The sequence below is a fragment of the Lytechinus variegatus genome, chromosome 13, assembly GCF_018143015.1.
Source record: "Lytechinus variegatus isolate NC3 chromosome 13, Lvar_3.0, whole genome shotgun sequence".
NCBI classification, from domain to species: domain Eukaryota; kingdom Metazoa; phylum Echinodermata; class Echinoidea; order Temnopleuroida; family Toxopneustidae; genus Lytechinus; species Lytechinus variegatus.
In genome coordinates this window covers 15,502,503-15,523,018 of record NC_054752.1, presented here as the reverse complement: position 1 = coordinate 15,523,018, position 20,516 = coordinate 15,502,503, and the positions used below count along the sequence as shown (strand labels likewise).

The window sequence follows — 20,516 nt, the reverse complement described above, 5'->3', positions numbered from 1 at the left end:
CATATATCACATCATTTTATGAACAAATATTTTGTTTATTTTAACGAACGAATAAAATATGTTTGCAGATAATTTATCTAAAATGCGTTTCACATGGCGCATCATAAAAAATGGGTGACAAGAAAGACGGTCCTTGCAAAGACCTTTTCATGCAATCAGCCCCAGGGCAATTCCAAGAATGGAACCTTTTTTGGTGAGGATGTTAGAAAGTAGAAAGGCAAAGACAAACTCAAACTTGAAAGTTTGGAGATCAACAACCTTGTCTCAAAAGCACATTATCAAATTCAAAATTGACCTTGACCTTGAATTGCGCATGACCCCTAAGGTAGCTGGCTGTCAAAAGTCCATGCACCGTTCTTCATCGTTCTTCCCGCATCCGGGTTTTCGCTTCGGCTTTCCCGCCCAACGTTCCTTTCTCTTCAAAGGAACGGTCGCCATCAAAGGCCCTTTGATGCCACCGTTCTTTTGTTCGTCTTTCCTGCAAGTCTTAATTTCTGTCGAAAGGCCGAAGAATTTATTCTAAATAGCTCCCTCTACGACCAAAACAAATGTGTGCCTTCATCATGTTCATATTGACTGTTGGATCGAGATTTCGCGTCACTGTTCTGAACTGTGGTTCGCATCTATAATGGAAGTTCTGGTGCATTCATAAAGCCACGGTAGCTTAATAAAAAATCACGCACCTGTCATTAATCGTTACTGATCTTACGAATTTGCTGCAATAAACATGAAAACCTCTTTTTTGCAATTGGAAGAGAGTCAATTCATGATGTTTTAGGTGGGAAAATAAGATTCCACATATTTTCGTTTCGTAGGCCCAAGCCATTCGTATAATTCACGTCGACTTAGAATATTAATTATTACTCGCATCTCAAACAAGTGTCGAGAGCCCCCCCCCCCCTCCAAAAAAAACCCAGAAGGAAATAGAATGATAAAATAAATATGACCGGAACAGCTTGAAACTATTAGGCATAGATAGATCAAAGATTTACAAAGATTTATTAGAAACTGTTTTAAATAGTTTCTAAAAATTTTTGACGGGCAACAATTTCCCCAGGATAACATATTGTCTCTTAATTTTCTTTATCTCCATGTTGTAAAGAAGCGGGACCAAAAGAGATTGTGAAAAGAGGAAAAAGAAAACTAAGAAGTCAAAGGGAGAGGAAAGGAAGGGGAAATAGAGAGAAATAAGAAAATAATATTGGGATGGAAAAAGAGGAAGGGTGAGAAAAAAAATGGAGGAAATACAGTTGAAAGAGTGGGAAAAAACTCGGAAATTTGAGAGGGGTTCTCCAGATAAGCGATTCCATGTCCCTCGACATCAATGTCCGATTGTGTTAAAAACGACTGTCATCGATTAATATTAATCTTTTTTTTTCGTTGTTTGACCAAATGCGTGCGCATCCCGATTGCTGCTTCTGCATCGAAATCAATATTCATGAGAAAGCAGAGTTGTGTTCTCGCAGAATTCGTGATCAGGTGGGGGGGGGGGTTAAAAACATTTTCCCCAAAATTCATGACTTGCGTCTTCGGAATGAGAGTACGCATGCGCGTGGACTGGATATTTACGAAATTGTGGTCGTCTATTTGAATATTGTATGCCATGAATGAATCAGCATCCTCAAATTTCCGTTACCTTTCTACCCCCCCCCCCCATTATGAGAGGCACAATTAAAATTTGTAATGCAAAATGCAGCCAAAACAGAAGAGTGCCCCCCCCCCCCTTGAAAGCGAACCTAATTTCCCCCCTGTCATGGATCCGCCCCCGACCTTTAGACATTATGTTGTATAGACCCAATTCTTGGTTGGATTTACATTTACATAGGGCCCGCCCCCCCCCCCTAGTGGCGGTGCAAAAAAAGGGGAAAGAAAGAAAAAGAGAGGAGAAAAAGAAGGGGAAACATAGGAGGAGGAAGGCGAGTGAATAAGATGAGGCGAAGACTTAGAAAATAACTTTAATAATCATTACGCTACTGGGACAACCAATTCAAAGAAATAAACAAATATCAACCTTGGGCGGCCGATCGGGGAAAATATGGGTGAAAAATGAAATCATCCTCCCCCTATTGGCGGAGGCTGGATCCACCCCTGATTTAGATTTACATTTTATTCACACTATCGATCCCCTCTCGGGGCATGAGTGTACAACATAAAAACATATAACAGACTAAAGTATAACTTCATTTAATTGGTTTAACGTATTAAACGTAATGTTCGGAATTAAAGATAAATACCAATTGTGGTAACGATCAGAAAATTAGTTCGATCAGAATGCAATAAATTTTACCAACGAAGTGTTTGTTTGTATAAATGAAAAATATTTGCCAAATAGCCCTGTGAAAGAAAATGGTAAAAGTGCTGAGAAATGAGCGATATAAGCACAGAATTCCATCAAATGTCAGGTATTTTTGAGGCAATATTATAACACACTGTACCACGTATGCTTTTTAAAAAAAAAACAAAAAAAAACAAGTACACACCTAGTTACAAATAATGCGTGAAGCATTTCCATTTATTTGAATGCAGGATAAAAGAGCACAGGTGTCGTAGCCGGGGATCGAACCCCGGACTTTCCATGTATAGCCAGGCGCCTTAGACCACTCGGCCACGGCACCCTCACATGTTTTAGCAATCATCAGAATTATCGATATTGAGCGGCGATTTCATTATTCTACAAAGATAAGTGCAGGCGCGGATCCAGGAGGGGGCCGAGCCGGCCCCGGCCCCCCTATTTTTTGACAACCTGCAGAAAAAAATGTTTCTTGATAGAAACTACGAAAAGCAGGAAGAAAAGTAAGAAAGAGCTATTATACCCATGATGTGTAATTTACAGCCTCGTAACGGCCGGCCCGACCCCGAAAGGAAACAAGAAAAAGATGAGGGGAAGAATTGGAAAACAGACTTTATATAAAAAAAATTCGCTCGCGCATCGCGCTCGCATTAACTGTCTAATGAATCCCATTCAAGAGGATTAAATGGCACTTTATATATCCAGTTCTGAAATCAATTTGCACACAATATTTTAGCTCACGCATCAAGCTTTCATTTTTTTGTTTGATTTACACAAATTGTTATATCAAAATTTTCAGCTCGCGCTGCGCGCTCGCATTGTTTTATTTGTGAGTAACCTATCCTCTTTGGAAATTCTTTCCAAAATTTGTCAAAATGCTCCTGTATCATGTCAGTTTATCAAAAAAATAAGCTCGTGCTTCGCGCTTGCATTTAATTGTTTGAGACATGCAAACAAGCTTGTTCTTTAATTTTGAATAAAAACGCACTTAGACCGTCCAGTTTTCAGGTCGGAATATCACTCATTACTTAATTAGTGATACTTGTATCCTCTTCACTAATCACTAAAAACAGTCCTAATTGAGTCCCTTAATTTTCACGTTTCGGCTCGCGCTTCGCGCTCGCATTGTTTAGTTGGATACTTATCTTTGTTCATTATTATAAAAACTGCTCAGAATCTTCGATTTTTTTGCACGCGCTTCGCGCTCGCATTTTATATTATGACCACATGAGATACCTTATCTTGTTTATAACAATAAAAACTAACATTTACTTAAAACTTCAGTCTTCAGTTAGGACTACCCCCTGAAAAACCAACAAAAAATAGAATTATGCGGCCAATAGAGAAAAATTTTGCTGAAAATATTTATCAGCCCCCCTAATGGCGAAAGCTGGATCCGCCCCTGAAGTGCACATTAATGTACTAGATCTAGATTTATGATAAATATTTCGTATCGAAATCGTCATGTAATCATATTTAAAATTGCTCCTGATATCTTGTGCTGTTCATGGTCTATAACCTCCCATAGTTATCGATATCGTCATCACCGCTGTTACTATCGCAATCATCTTCATTTCTCTATTATAAGTATTATCTTCGTTAACATTTCTATTATTTCATTATAATTTCATCTTCATGAATCGATCGGGTGGGAGAAGGAGGAGAAGACTGAGAATTACCAAGGAGAAGCAGACGTACATGTAGAATGGGGGAGCAGTAAAAAGGGATGATAATAATAATGAGGGATGAGGAAGGATACGGAGAGGAAAAACAAAGATAGAGAAAAGAAGGAGATTCAAGAAGAAAAAGAAGAAGAACGAAGGAAAAGCAGTAGGAGACGTATAAGAAGAGCAGGTGGGCAGAAGAACAAGAAGAGAGAAGACGTAGAAAAGGGGGAGGAGGGAAAAGAAAGAAGCAGCAGAAATGAATGAGGTGGAGAAAAAAGAATAATGAAAGACGACTAAGGATATGAAGAAGAAAAAAGATAAAGGAGAAGGAGTAAGAAGAGTAGATGAAGAAGGGGGCGAAGGATGAGAACAAGAAGAATAATAAGGTGGAAAAGAAGAATAACGACGGAGAAACAGAAGAAATAGAAGAGGGGGGGGGGGGTGAGTTTGTTCTAAAGTAAAATCAATGTGAGTAGAATTAAATTAATGTTTTTATCTATATTGCAGTGATTACATCATTACAATACTAGGATGCCATTATGTTCAATAATTTAAGCTTCAAAATTCTGTACCTTACGGGTGAAGATATGGGGCCGTAAGCTGCAGGGAGACATGTAGAGTGATATATTAGCATTAGATCATTACTCTAAAATAGATGGAACGTGATTATTTATTTATAACTAATATTAGTTAGTACACTTACTGGCCTAAAAGCCAAAGCAAATAGGGCCATGATATAAACTTCTCCATCAAGAGAATTGAACATTATTGACCTTTCAGGATTGCTTGGCATTGATACTCATCGAACTGTTCTTAGTCATTGCCCAGGCCTATGATCATGAAAGAGCAAGATCACTCACCCGTATAGTAGAGAATCATTGACAATAGCATGCTCAGCGGTTCGTCACAGAAAACAATGAGAGAGCTAGACGCCCACAGTCTTTAATTCCCCATATCCGCTGTCGTGATTATTGTCGTAATTTCAATAGATAAACCTACTTCAAAAGACCGTTGGCCCGCCCGATGGGGAATCTTTTGTAATAATGTAGTGTATTAAAGTACGTGTATGCAGTAACTACCATCCCGACTTCTGTTGTGCTATTTAAAAGATTTCTTTCACCATCATCGAGGAGCGATTAGCGTGTAAAATCGCATAAATTATCTCACAGAACGGATATAATGTTCATGATTACCAACATCACCATAATCATTACTATTATCTTTCATATTTTTTTAATGATATAAACTATAAAATTGATACTGGAGAACGATTGGAAATAGATAATGAATGAATGATGATAACAGTGATGATGATGGTGATAATTAGAACTTTGAAGTGATATTAATGGACATGATAATACGAATAACATGAATAATAATATCAGTGATAATGTAAACATTAACAAGCGAAGATGATTGGTATATTTGAGGCAATGAACCATGTATAACTTGAGACGCGTTTTTCCTTTATCATGTTTGTTATAAAAGGGTTTTCATATCATGATCCTGAAAGACATAGATTATATTTAGATTAAAAAGAAAGAGAATGGATAGCAATCTAATTATGGGAAAGATTTTGCGGGATGTCAAGTCCCGGGGGGGGGGGGGGGCACTTACATTGACGAGTGGATACCATGCGCGACCAAAAAAAAACACGTAAAAAGGATGTCTTTTTCACGATAGGGCACGTTACGTACGTAACGTGATAAGGGTGTCAAAAACACAAAAATAATGAAAAAAAGGGTATCTATTTTGCTAGGAAAATTACGTGTTTAGGGTCGAATTTGCGGGGATGATAAAACAAAGATAGAATGTTTTATAAAGGATGTCTTTTTTGCCCCAACACTTCGTGTTTACGGTCCGATTTGCGCGAGGTGTAGAAGGTGGGGTCGTACTAAACCAAATAAGGTAAAGCCGACGACCGAAGGACCCGTAACAATAAAACATTCCTTTTTGTTATTTAGGGGTTCATTTCAGGGAACATTTGCCAAGAGTATCGTTTTGTTTCCAATACTTGTTAAGGGTAGGGTTTCACACGCCAGTACTTGTTAAGGGGTACATTTTCAGAATATGGAAATTACGTGTTTAGGGTGCTTTTCGAGACCCCATGGTCGCGCATGGTATCCACTCGTGAATGGAAGTGCCCCCCCCTGGGTGTCAAGTCCGATGCAGTATAAAAATTGATTGCATATCGCGGTCGATGCGATTCTTATATCCCCGATGGGCTTACCTTTAGAATCCAATGTCATGAATCGATTACAAAAATCTCTAGATTTTAAAACGAGAAAAACAATGGATACGACGTACTTTTTCAGAACTTTATACTTAATAAGTCTTTGAGACAGAAGTGGATACATGGATACTAAGATACGTGGATACACATGGATACGAGGATACGTGGATACTACTGGGATACGTACGTGGATACGTAGGATAAGTGGATACATGGATACGATGATACATGGATACGAGGATACGCGGATACGTGGATACGAGGATACGCGGATACGAGGATACGGCCGGGCATCTGGGATGTTTGTGGACAAAAGGGGGAAAGGAAGGGAGAGTCCAGGGTGACCAGATTTCACAAAATGAAATACGGGACAATTGACAAACGAAGATCAACAAAGAAGCCCACCCACACAAAGTGTGGGCTTCTGAGAATCCATAGTATAATTATAAGACTTTTGAAAAAAAATATAAAGAATTAGAAGGGAAGGTGAACGAAAGAATGATCGAAGGAGAGAAAGAAAAGAGATGATTGGGAAGGAAAGAAAATAAAGGAAAACAGAAAAAATAACAGAAAGTTAGAATAAAAGAAGGATGAAAGAAATAATAAAAGAGATAAAAAAAGGTTTCCGTCATTCTTTGAAATGAATGTAGAAAGAAAGAAAGAAAGAAAGAAAGGAAGGAAGGGAAGATTACTAAATGTCTGAAAGACAAAATAAAGGAGGGAATTAAAGGGGGAAAGGTGAGAAAAAGAAGGAGGAAAGAAAGAATGAAGGAAATAAACATGTTTCCTTCATTCTTTGAAAGAAAGAAACAAAAGAAAGAAAGTAAAAATAAGGGAAAAGAATAAGAAGGGAAAAATAAAGAAAGGAATAAACAGTGGAAGGGAAGAATGAAGCTAGGAGGAGAGAACGAAAAAAGAGAAAATAATGGAAGGAGAGAAAGAACGAAAAGAAACAGGAGACGAAGAGAGAAGGATGCCAAGGTAATTATAAGGAAAGAAAGAATGAAGGAAATAAAAAAGTATATTTGATAAAGAAGGAAAGAAAGAAAAATGAACAGACAGAGAGAGAGAAAAGAAAATGTCTAGGAAAGAAAGATAGATGGAACAAAAAAGGCAAGCAGAAAGGATATAGGGTATATATAAAATAAAGAAAAAGGGAAAGTTCAAACTTCAAGTAAACAAAAAAATCCAATCATCTAATAAAAATCTTAATTTTATTTGGTGTTTTTAATGTATTTTCAAAATTTTAAACATAAAATGTTTTAGAAATGAATAAAATTTCAAAGTGAAAAATATTGTCAAACTTAAAAATTAGATGAAGCATCGCAGCATCGTGCACACCAAGACTCAAAACGAAAGCTGAAACAACTAGATCTATGAAAAGTCAATAACATGTTCCTCCGATTACATCTCCAAATCATTAATCTGAGAATCCATAGTATAATTATAAGAATTTCCCGCCGATTTTGTGATTATTTTGGTGGAAAAACTGTCATGTGAGATGTTTGCACCATTGAGAATTTGCTTCGATCCTCCATGCCTAGCTAGTAGCCTGCCACACACAGGCAGGAGGCCAGTTCGTTTGCAATGTATTAGGTTAGCAAGAAATCACCGCAGAACTTGCAAAAGTTCACAGTTATCGATTTAATTGTTGTCCCTGCTTCGTCAGCTGTTGGTTATTTAATGAAAATTCGCCACTTTTAAATGTATTAAAGGGGAATGAAACCTTTGGAACAAATAGGCTTGCGTAGAAACAGAAAAATCAAAGAATAAGAATAAAGAAAGTTTGAGAAAAATCGGACAAATAGTGAGAAAGTTATGAGCATTTGAATATTGCAATCACTAATGCTATGGAGATCCTCCCATTGGCAATGCGACAAGGATGTGTGATGTCACTGATGAACAACTTTCCCTTTGGTGGACTATAAAATACCCTCAAAATGTCTCTTTTGCTTTTTCTTATGATGATACAAACTCTTTATCCATGATGTATTCTTAAAAAAATATGTTTTACATGCCCTCATGTAGAAAGAACACATGATTTATGGATAGATATGATAAAAGAGGGAATTCAAGTGAAATATATACTAAAGTAATGGGGAGAGTTGTTCACAAGTGACATCACACATCTTTGTCGCATTGCCAATTTGCTATCTACATAGCATTAGTGATCGCAATATTCGAATGCTCATAACTTTCTCATTATTTGTCTGATTTTTCTCAAACTTTTGTTGATCTGTTTCTTTGATTTTTCTGTTTTCACACAAGCTATCTTGTTCCAATGGTTTTATTCTCCTTTAACTATATTTTGTTCAATATTCTGAAATACGGGACAAATAGGCGTCCGGGAAGGGTTTGTCGGGACGCCGGGACACAGGAGCAAAATACGATTTCCACACAAAATACGCGCTTGTGTATATACAAAACGTGATTAAAATATGAAATTTCTGATCGCAATAGCCCTATAACATATTTTTATTCGCGCTTTGCATTCGAATCACTTGACTGAAAGGGGAAGTTCACCCTGAAGAAAAATTTGTTGTAAAAATAGCAGAAAAAATAGTATAAAATATTGAAGGTTTTAGGAAAATTTATTAAAGAGTAAGTTATTATAGTTCAAAATTTGGGATTTGTGACGTCATAAACGAGCAGCTTCGTATGTGTTATGTAATATAAAATGTATGATTTTCAAAATTTTGATATACAAAAGCTCCAGTGAAAACCATTTTCAATTTTCTGAGAAAATAACATTTCATTGTTTTTTACCATTCGCTATGTAGGAATGCTGCTCGCATATGACGTCACAAATCAACTAATTGAAATTCTAATAACTTTTTCATTATTTGATGAATTTTTCTCAAACCTTCGGCAATATTTTCTATTATTTTTTCTGTTTTTTTTACAATAATTTTTTTGTCAGGGTGAACTTCCCCTTTAAGAGTTATGTATTCTAAGTATCATGCACGTATTCTGGGAGGGGGAGGAGTCGTTGCCTTTGCTCCCAAGGTAGGAAAAAAGGGGCCTGAAAGGGGAAGGAGGTAGTGGAAAGAAAAGCTGAATAAAAAGGAGGAATTATAAAGGAAAAGAAATAAGAGGAAAGAGAGAAAAAGAGGAAAGTGGAAAAACAAAACAGGAAAAGATTGATAAAAAGGAGGATCAGCATGAAGAGAAAGAGAAATAAGGGGGAAAGAGAGAAAAAGATGGAATACGAAAAAGAAAAAAGGAAAAGAGAAAAAGACAAAACAAAGGGACCAAAATGAAAATAAACAGGGGGGCGCTTACTTGCTCGTAACAAGGGGACTACAGACTGACCTTAAACTAGAAGGGGCGCGAAATTGATGTTTCACCAACGGGGGCGTCAAATTGTGTTACATTGCGATCACTATTGCTATGGAGATAGCAAATTGGCAATGCGACAAACATGTGTGATGTCACTTGTAAACAATTCTCCCCATTACTTTATTATATATTTCACTTGAATTGCTTCTTTTATCACATCTATCCATTGGACATGATTCTGTTCTTTCTTCATGAGGGCATGTAATACATACTTTTTTAAATACACAATGGAGCTTTAACGTAAATTGTCCACTATTGACGCTAATTAACACCACAAGCTCTTTAAACTCTTAGAAAATAACAGTGACACGTGTGCATTGTATTCAACCAAAAGTAAGAATGAGTCTCACGCCGGTCATGAACTTGAATAGATTACGTAATCACTATTCACTATAAAGTACCCAAGTCTTAATCCCACCTTTCAAGAATTTGGGGTCTTAATCTTACATGGTAGCCCTATAGTCTCAAAGCATTACGTGTGGTTTTGTATCTGTATCTGTGGACTGAAGGAATTATGAAGTGACATTTTATATATTAAATCAAATTGCATATGTTTAGTAAGCATGTCATATTTCAAAACTTAATTTCCATATGTTGGAAATAAGCCATAAATGTCATTATTTTCTTCTTTGAATTATCAGGTCATTTTTTAACTATTAAATCTCTAGTTTTAAGTTAAAAATGATAAATAGAACGACTCATATTAGATAATTCATAATCAAAACGAGACAAATCACATTGACGAATGGCTAAGTTACACCCAGGGAGTAGGAATGACTGCTTAAATCCGATGACCGAATCTGTAGGTGTTTAAGTAAAATTGGTTCTTTAGCGCTTTATAAACAACGACATAAAAGCGCAACAAGACATAGCCCTGAATGAAATTAATTTGTTTCAAAAAAATTGAAAAGGCATAACTTTCCTATTTTACCTTTTTTGATGAAATAGCTTGTTACTCATTTTCCTACTTATTCAAATCAATAATTTTTTTGGTATAGAGTTCACCTTTTATAAGCTGCATATTCGTACATGTTATTATATTAGCCTTTACTGAAAAATCTATAATAATCCAAACAGTTTATTTATGTTTTGTTTACTGAAATCAACTTAATTAAATAAAATCAATTCTAAAAGGATTAAAATTTATAGCTAAAATTGTAATTATATGGGCATAGGCAATTGATACATGTTTCGCTATAAAGAGAGCAGCCAATTTGGAACAATTAACTTATTAAAGTAGCCTTTTCTATCTTTCTCTCAAGAAAAATACAAATTAAAAACGATGTAAATTATCTGGCAGAAAGGGTAATTAGGGTGCGTGATGCTTCGTTCTAAAAGTTCTTTTAGTATCATGTACTTCTTTATGTGGTTTCCATGTTCTAGAGTATCAGGAACTCCTTGATGTTCCTTCATAGTACCAAACTATCCACATATCAGCTTATCCGCGTATCCACGTATCCATGTATCCAATAGTATCCACGTATCCGCGTATCCACGTATCCACGTATCCAAGTATTCATGTATCCAATAGTATCCAAGTATCCACGTATCACTAAGTTTAGTCAGATAACATTCCTCTTCACCATTTCAAATAGCGGTAAGAAAATCAGCCTTTTCATAATCCGGTCACTTTATTCAATACTTATCTAGGCATAAATTCATGACATATTATAAATTACATTTCATAATAAAGAATTAAGAATAAAACGAGTCATATAGGACTAATACTTATTCGTATTTATAATCAGAACGAGACATTCACATAATAACCAACCAATGAAAGTCAAATCCAATTTGTGCTCAAAACGAAATATTATATCAAACGCGTCATTGCATGCCGATGTTCTGTTACAAATGCAGTTCTAGTACTCCATGCTCTTTTGAAAGTCATCTGGATGTTAAGTAGGAAGATAATTGTTTTTAAATAAGTAATTTATATGCCAATGATGCAGTAATCCAGTATCTCATTCACAAAAAAATTATTGCACTCCCTTACTTCTTATTCCTATCCTTTTCTCTTCATCAAGTTCATTCTTTCTATAATTTTTGAAAAAAATAAATTATATGCCATTCATGCAATAACTCATTAACAAAACTTTTTATTCACTCCTTTACTTCTTATTCACATCTTTCTTAAAAAATCGGACAAAAAAATTTAATTATCAGGTCATTTTTTAACTATTAAATCTCTAGTTTTAAGTTAAAAATGATAAATAGAACGACTCATATTAGATAATTCATAATCAAAACGAGACAAATCACATTGACGAATGGCTAAGTTACACCCAGGGAGTAGGAATGACTGCTTAAATCCGATGACCGAATCTGTAGGTGTTTAAGTAAAATTGGTTCTTTATAGCGCTTTATAAACAACGAGATAAAAGCGCAACAAGACATAGCCCTGAATGAAATTAATTTGTTTCAAAAAAATGGAAAAGGCATAACTTTCCTATTTTACCTTTTTGGATGAAATAGCTTGTTACTCATTTTCCTACTTATTCAAATCAATAATTTTTTGGGTATAGAGTTCACCTTTTATAAGCTCCATATTCGTACATGTTATTATATTAGCCTTTACTGAAAAATCTATAATAATCCAAACAGTTTATTTATGTTTTGTTTACTGAAATCAACTTAATTAAATAAAATCAATTCTAAAAAGGTTTAAAATTTATAGCTAAAATTGTAATTATATGGGCATAGGCAATTGATACATGTTTCGCTATAAAGAGAGCAGCCAATTTGGAACAATTAACTTATTAAAGTAGCCTTTTCTATCTTTCTCTCAAGAAAAATACAAATTAAAAACGATGTAAATTATCTGGCAGAAAGGGTAATTAGGGTGCGTGATGCTTCGTTCTAAAAGTTCTTTTAGTATCATGTACTTCTTTATGTGGTTTCCATGTTCTAGAGTATCAGGAACTCCTTGATGTTCCTTCATAGTACCAAACTATCCACATATCAGCTTATCCGCGTATCCACGTATCCATGTATCCAATAGTATCCACGTATCCGCGTATCCGCGTATCCAAGTATTCATGTATCCAATAGTATCCAAGTATCCACGTATCCGCGTATCCACGTATCCACGTATCCAAGTATCCATGTATCCAATAGTATCCACGTATCCACGTATCCGCGTATCCACGTATCCACGTATCCAAGTATCCATGTATCCAATAGTATCCAAGTATCCAAGTATCCATGTATCCACGTATCCACGTATCCGCGTATCCACGTATCCAAGTATCCATGTATCCATGTATCCAATAGTATCCAAGTATCCACGTATCCACGTATCCGCGTATCCACGTATCCAAGTATCCATGTATCCAATAGTATCCACGTATCCACGTATCCACGTATCCACGTATCCACGTATCCAAGTATCCATGTATCCAATAGTATCCAAGTATCCAAGTATCCATGTATCCACGTATCCACGTATCCGCGTATCCACGTATCCAAGTATCCATGTATCCATGTATCCAATAGTATCCAAGTATCCACGTATCCACGTATCCGCGTATCCGCGTATCCACGTATCCAAGTATCCATGTATCCAATAGTATCCAAGTATCCACGTATCCACGTATCCGCGTATCCGCGTATCCACGTATCCAAGTATCCATGTATCCAATAGTATCCAAGTATCCACGTATCCGCGTATCCGCGTATCCACGTATCCACGTATCCACGTATCCAAGTATCCATGTATCCATGTATCCAATAGTATCCAAGTATCCACGTATCCACGTATCCGCGTATCCGCGTATCCACGTATCCAAGTATCCATGTATCCAATAGTATCCAAGTATCCACGTATCCACGTATCCGCGTATCCGCGTATCCACGTATCCAAGTATCCATGTATCCAATAGTATCCAAGTATCCACGTATCCACGTATCCACGTATCCGCGTATCCACGTATCCACGTATCCACGTATCCACGTATCCACGTATCCATGTATCCAATAGTATCCAAGTATCCAAGTATCCACGTATCCACGTATCCGCGTATCCACGTATCCACGTATCCAAGTATCCATGTATCCAATAGTATTCAAGTATAAGTATTCATATACATGACATAAAAATCTCCCGTTATCCCTGTATACATATCAACGTATATCATTCCTTTACAAAATATAAACATCATGAACATGATTATATGTCCTCCATCACGCTCCCCCTCATTGACCCTTCATATCTTCCCTTTATAAGTCCTCTCATTTTACATCTAATATTGCTGCCACTCTCTCTTACACATCAACCCCCGGGCATCAACCATATTGGACAAGTCGTGTACCTTACTCCTTACGGGGCTACCCCCCCCCCCCTCTATCCTTTATCCATCTCCCGATTAATTCGTTCACGAACATAGAGGGCGACAAATTGCTATCATTGCACAACGGAGGCAACATTATTAGGAATAGGACGTTGCTCTTGTAATCGATTCATGACATTGGATTCTAAAGGTACTCCCAACGATATCATCCCCAAGAGTCTATCAAGTTATGAGTTTATGTGCATTTTTAGCAAAATTGACATTTGTAATACGAGATTATTCTAATTTTAGAGTGCTGTAACATCCGAATTGCATGGCATTCCTGCTACGTACGTTTTGAATTCATCGGACATTTCGATTTCTGGATGCATGTTATATCAGTTAAAGCGGTGTACGTCTGAATCATATTGATTGTCATTTGTATTAACTTTATGATAACGTTGATATACAAAAACAGAATTCATCAGGTTCTTTATCATTACACCAATGATATGAACTTATGCACATATAGGCCTACGTCTTTTGCTTGATAGAACACTGACACCCCCCCCCCCCCCTCCATTAGAGCGAGAACAATATTGTGCTCTTTCATTAATATTGATTTCGATAAGGAGATCGGGAAGCGCACGCCATTAATAGGAATTTACATTATTTGTATACCACTTACAAGTGAAGCACAAAACATGTATCTAAACGCTACGGAACAAATAGAAAGAGAGAATGAATTTCACCAAAAATTAAAGTCGTTGCACAGTTAACAGTAGGCTGTAAACGATAGGGGGCTCCACATGCGGCGGGAAAGGCTATTTACCCCCCCCCCCCCAAAAAAAAAAAAATAAATAAATAAATTTCAATTTCTCTCTTGAATCTGCTTGTTTAGTACTTTCTGTTAGATTGTTCCTGAGTTGGATCTAGTGGGGGCAAGGGGCCCGCCCCTCCCTCCTCCCTCTATTGGCGGAGCAAAAAAAACGGTGAAAGAAAGAAAAAAAAGGAAAAGAGAGGAGAAAAAACATAGGAGGAGGACAACGATTGAATAAATAAGATGAGGGAAAAACAATTAAAAAGAATTCTTTCATGTCATTAAATAAAATTTTCGCTCATGCTTCGCGCTCGCATTGCCTTTTAGGTGATTTACACATATGGAACTTAAAATATCAAATTTTTAAGTCAATATACATAACATATTTTAACTCGGAAATCGAACTTTCATTTTTAAAAAGTGTTCTGAAAAAAAAAAATTGTCTGAATATTAACATTTTCTGCTCCCGCTGCGCGCTCACAAAATTTGATTTGTCAGGTACCTATTATTTTCCTGTATTCTATTTTAGTTATCAAAATATCCCTATTCATGTCAGATTGTGAAAACATATTAGCTAGCGCTGCACGCTCGCATTTTGATTGGTGAGTTATGAAAATTTCAATATTAATTATATTACAAACTAATTAAAATCTCCATTTTATGACAGTTTATCAACAATTTTCGGCTGGCGATTTGCGCGCACATTGATTTTTGAAAATATATCAACTCATGCATCTTATTCATAATTATAGAAGTGCTATAATATTGACAGATTTCGCGCTCTGATTAGGCTTATTAGATTAATAAATTAATTTAATGATAAATTGTCCCTTTTTCAGAATGGAATATCAAAAAGTTTCATCTCGCGATTTGATAAGAAGAGAAATAGGAAGACAGTCATAATTTTCATATGATGGAATATTGTTCTTAGAATTTTCCGGCCCTATGTCAAAACTCAAAGTAATAATAATGAATCATATATGTTCCTTTTTAAATGTGATCCATATCCACTCACTATTCTACAAATCTCAAATTTTCCGCTTGCGCTTCGCGCTCGCATCGATTACTTAGTTATGTATGTACCTTTTTCATGATTACAAAAATTGCTTAGAACTTCCATTCTTCAGGTAGAAAAGTAAATATTTTCAGCTCACGCTTCGCGCTCGCATTATCTAATTGTTGAAATATGTAACGTTTTAATTTACGGATAATTACGAGCAGCCGTTAACAGATTCCTTTTTTTATCAGAACGATCAATGCGTACTAAATTCATTCATCTCGTTTAGGATCAGAAGCATTGCCAGAATGCTATTTTAGGACAAAATACATGAAATAAAAAATTTTAAAAAAGCGGGCGCTTTGCGCCCGCACTATTTAGATTAGGCTTGTGAGATTATTTTACATTTATTTTTACATTTGATTTAAAGAATAAAGCTTAAAAGTGACAATATTTGGTTTACATATTATAAAGCGCCTTCTTATATTCCAATTTTACCTTAAACGTAAGTATTTTATTTTCAAACGAAGTCTATGAAAAAGGTGCAGTTAGGCTTTCATTTTGATGCCAAATAGTCTCATAATTGGGATTAGTTGCAAACACGGTTTTCGAATAGAAGGCACATCGGGGAACATCAAAGTAACAAGACAGTCACCAGCGCTGACAAAGTGATAATCTCCCCTTGACATACCCCTATATACCAATCAAGAGGTCATCTTTCTATTGAAATCCGCCACCACTCAGACCACCTCTATATGTTCAAGAATATAGGGTAATCTCCGCAATCAAGAATGGGGTAATTTAAATCTACCTTGACAATGGGGTAAGCCGTTAAATACAGCTTGCAATGCACTGGCCCATGTCATTTTCAACGTCCGGCTTTCGGGGAATTACAATTAGCATGAAATGGGTAGTTCTCTTGTTCTCGTTTTGTCCCCATACTAGAACCTTGATTTGTTTCTTTTCGTAATGTGCATTTTGATATGGTTTCCAATATATTTCTCAACATTTCGACATTTAATGTAGTTTAATGCTTGCCTTTATAAAGAGCAATATTACATAAAACCTGCTTGGCGAAGCAGATTATAACATAACGTTCGTATGATAAAGTGAAGGTCCTCATTTGGGTATGAACGACATATTCTCATTAAAATACATGTTGTGAGTTTCAAAGTGTGAGTTTCACACTTGTGTGCAATGGCATATTTACATTAACAAAATTGATAATGGCTCTCAAAGGGGGGCCGGCACACGGGCCGGATCCCCCCCTGGATTCACTACATAACTGTACCCTCCATGTGCAGAATATAGACCCCCGTATAGACCCACTACTTCTTTTAGTAGAGGTCACAAAATAGACCACAATACTTTTGAGAGCCCAACTATTGTTCAAAATAAATACGGCGCTTATTGGATTGTATTGTGTTACTCCGGCAGGATCCGCACCAGCATGCACTCCATCCTTGTTGATCTAGTATGCTAAATACCTCGGTCACATTTGTTCTAAGGCAAGTCGAAAACAGTCATTTTAACAGTTTTTGTACCAGCTAAATATAGGAAATTTGAATAAAATGAATAAAACGGCTGTTTTCGACTCGCTGTATGGCCGCCGTAAAGCAAATATGACCGAGGTATTACCATTTACTGTTCGTTAATTTATTTTTGGTGCGCATTTGAATATGCAAGCTATACAGAATGCAGCTATACAATTAAGAGGTGAGGTACAAAGTTGGAAGGGAAACTAGGCCAAAGAGGCTTTCGTGTTACGTCGGTAAATTATGTTTACCTTAGATACTGGGAATCTAATTTGCAATAATTTTGACAGACACACATTGCAGATTAATTCAGATATTTGATAGGAAGAAGAAATCAACGGCAATATACACGTATTGTTTAAGTCAAACGTGAAGGTTAAAAGAAAATAGGTATAGAAAAGTTTTAGAAAATTCAAAGGAAGAAATGAAGTTGGATAAAAAAAGGAACCATCAGAATTAAGTTGACAAAATTGAATTTTGTATGTAGAACAGGAAAATTGAAAGAAATAATTAAGTCCCCTCCCCCCAAGCGGACTGGTTTGAAGGGGTGGGGTCACCATGCATAAAATTATGGTACTTGTGGAGGCCTCAGCCCCAGATCCTCTTCGGTTCTGTGGCTCCTGGATGGTAATCAAGAACACTAGGTCATAGAGCACTCTAGATCACAGGGGAAATTTATATAAGAGAATAAAGACGGATCACAGGTAAAAAGATATAGTATAGATTTTCCTGTCCAGTGTCATGTCGGAGTCACTTCAATGTGTTAAGTTTCATTTTAATTCACGCGATATTTTTCATCGGTCATTCAAAGTTTAGAATGGGATTAATAGAAGACGCTTAATTCCTTTATAAACACTCAACTCTATTCATGGTCAAGACTACCTCAACTTTGATAATTTCAATATTTATTTTTAAGTGCTTTTGATTTCGTTCGAAGGTAAAGATTTTTGTAATGGTCTTAAAAAGTAACGAAAGTACTTTTTGTTCTGAATTTCGGGTAATGAAATTCAAGAATTGTGCATTTAAGCTACAATTACCGATATGACAGCTTGAGCATCCAATTTATTTTTTATTCGTTTGTTTTACACGGCATCTGTATTATGTGCGAATATATAAGTTTCTAGAATTCCAATGTTTAAACAAATGCAGTGGCGTACCTCGGATTTTCCACAATGGGGGGGGGGGCAAAATCGCCTTAAAAGAGTCCTCAACAGGATATAAAGGACATTTCACAGCTAAAACAAATTGACAACCAAAAAAAAAGGTCTTCAACTTCTCGTCGGGGGGGGGGGGGGGGGGGGGGGGGGGATAGGTCCGTTGCATGGGTTGTGACTCGTCAGGGGGAGGGGGGGGAGTCTGCCCCCTGTAGGTACGCTAGTGAACATATATATAAGAGGGCTAAATTAAACATAGGCCTATGTTAAGCTCAAATTTGAGCTGCCCTTAGTTTTCAACCTTTTTTCCAGAAAAAAAACGGTTGCATTTTATGTATTTATTGTTATTTTTTGTCACGGTAGCGTTTCAATGTATATCTTTAAATGCCATCATTTTTGGACCAAGGTATGATTTATATTGTATCTTTTGCGTGGGTTTTTGCATTTCATTTACAAAGATGTTAAGGAAAATTCCATATTTTTCCTCTTCACCCGACAATGCTGACTGTGTGGGCTCAGTGTGATGAAAAAAAATCTTACCCTCGCCTGAACACTTACTTTCAGAAATTCAATATGTTAACGGTATGTTCTTCAAAATAAAACAACATGCTCGTGCTATTAAGGGCAAAAGCTTAATTGTTCTATTAAAGAAATGAAATCTAAATCTAATTGAAATTTGTCATATACTGAAACCCGAAACGAAAAATTCTCCCCAAAAAATGTGAAAGCGTAACTTTTGAAAATATATACCCCACTGGACTACGCACACCGATACAAGGACACAACAATATTCAGATCAGTGACTAGAGATCGGGCGTTTAATAGTTTGCCTAAAATGCCGATATCGTGGACATAGAGGGCGCTCATGCAGAAACATCTTATCGGAGAGACAACCGGGTGGTGTCAAAAGAAAAGATCAAAGCGCACGCTTCCGTTTTCGCTGCAAAAGGGAACCGTGGCGTCTTGAATGGCAAGAGCACTGACCCGTAGGAAAGAAAAATGGACAATGGAACGTTGAGCGGGATCGCCGTGGAATATAAAGGTAAAGACGCACGCACACCTTTGACAAGCCGCCTAAATCCAAAGGTACATGACATCCAGATGCTGGTGATTGAATATAATGTTATAGTACATCAACAACAACAACAATGGACAGATATGAGAGACATCTACACTACAGATTTCCTATAACGTTTGTAACATCATCATGTGAAACGTGTTATCCTCTTTTAGTGACTTATACTATAGTCTTGGCTCTTCTCTTCTTGGCATCAAAATTATATCTTTTCTCAATCCATGTAATTGAATTGGGATGACATTTTTGGTAGACCACCACCAATGACCAATCAACATTCAAGAGAAAGAAATTCAGTTACTGAATATTGGATCTCTTACACTCCCACGACGATATCAGGCGATTTACACCATGCGCAATACAAATACGATAGCACAGAAACGTGACGATCTTAATGCGACAAACGTGCAAAAGAATCGCTGTACTGGTTGTATTACGCATGGCTGCCATGCACTACTTCCTAAATGAAAGATTTGACAGCTCTAAATTACGGTAATATTAATTATAAAGCAATCGTATTGAGTAGTGTTGAGTTACTCACCAGATATTAACTTCGGAGATTCTTAATCATTATTCAAATGGTCTAGAGAGGATATTTTCTTGGGAAGAAGTCGCAGGCTCGTAGCAGAAGACGGAAGTGAGGTAGGCTGGACGGACGGACATGACGGAAGCTTCAATCAAAATGCACATGATCCTCGATCGATCAGCGCGTAGCTTGCTAGCTCGAGGGCACGTACGTGCAACCCGGAAATCTTATGGGCGCCGCCATTAATTTTCCATTTCGTCGAACTTCGCGCTGATTGCTGGATCCTTTTTTGGTCTCATGAAATCTGAGCCAATCACAACCATCGTTTCCTTACAAAATATGAATATGCACGATTATAAAAGAGATTTTCACCCTCTTTCATATCATATACATTTCGTTATGGTTCTAAGTTAAGAAATAAATTAAAATATCACTTTAAATGACCCATTTTTCTGATAAAAAAAATTAGATAAAAAAGGTATATTTTAATCAATCATATAAAAAAACTGCAACTTTTTAAAGAATTCTTTTAAAAAATATATTATTCTAAATGATCATCCCGATCTTTTTCTCATTTACAATTACAAGTGTTAAATTCAGCCTGAGGCTGCA

The 20,516-nt window shown here is 36.5% G+C and overlaps 1 protein-coding gene across 2 annotated transcripts in view; it reads right to left on the bottom strand.

Annotated features, from left to right (window-relative positions):
• Window positions 1–19,959, bottom strand: part of LOC121426254 (CCR4-Not complex 3'-5'-exoribonuclease subunit Ccr4-like) — a 29,842-nt gene extending 9,883 nt beyond the window's left edge. Inside the window, exon 1 of one of the 2 annotated variants that reach the window (XM_041622485.1) lies at window positions 19,920–19,959. The gene's annotated coding sequence lies outside the window, so the exon portion shown is untranslated. The remainder of the gene's footprint in view (window positions 1–19,919) is intronic. The other variant, XM_041622486.1, reaches the window with a different exon arrangement.
• Window positions 19,960–20,516: the final 557 nt, after the last annotated feature.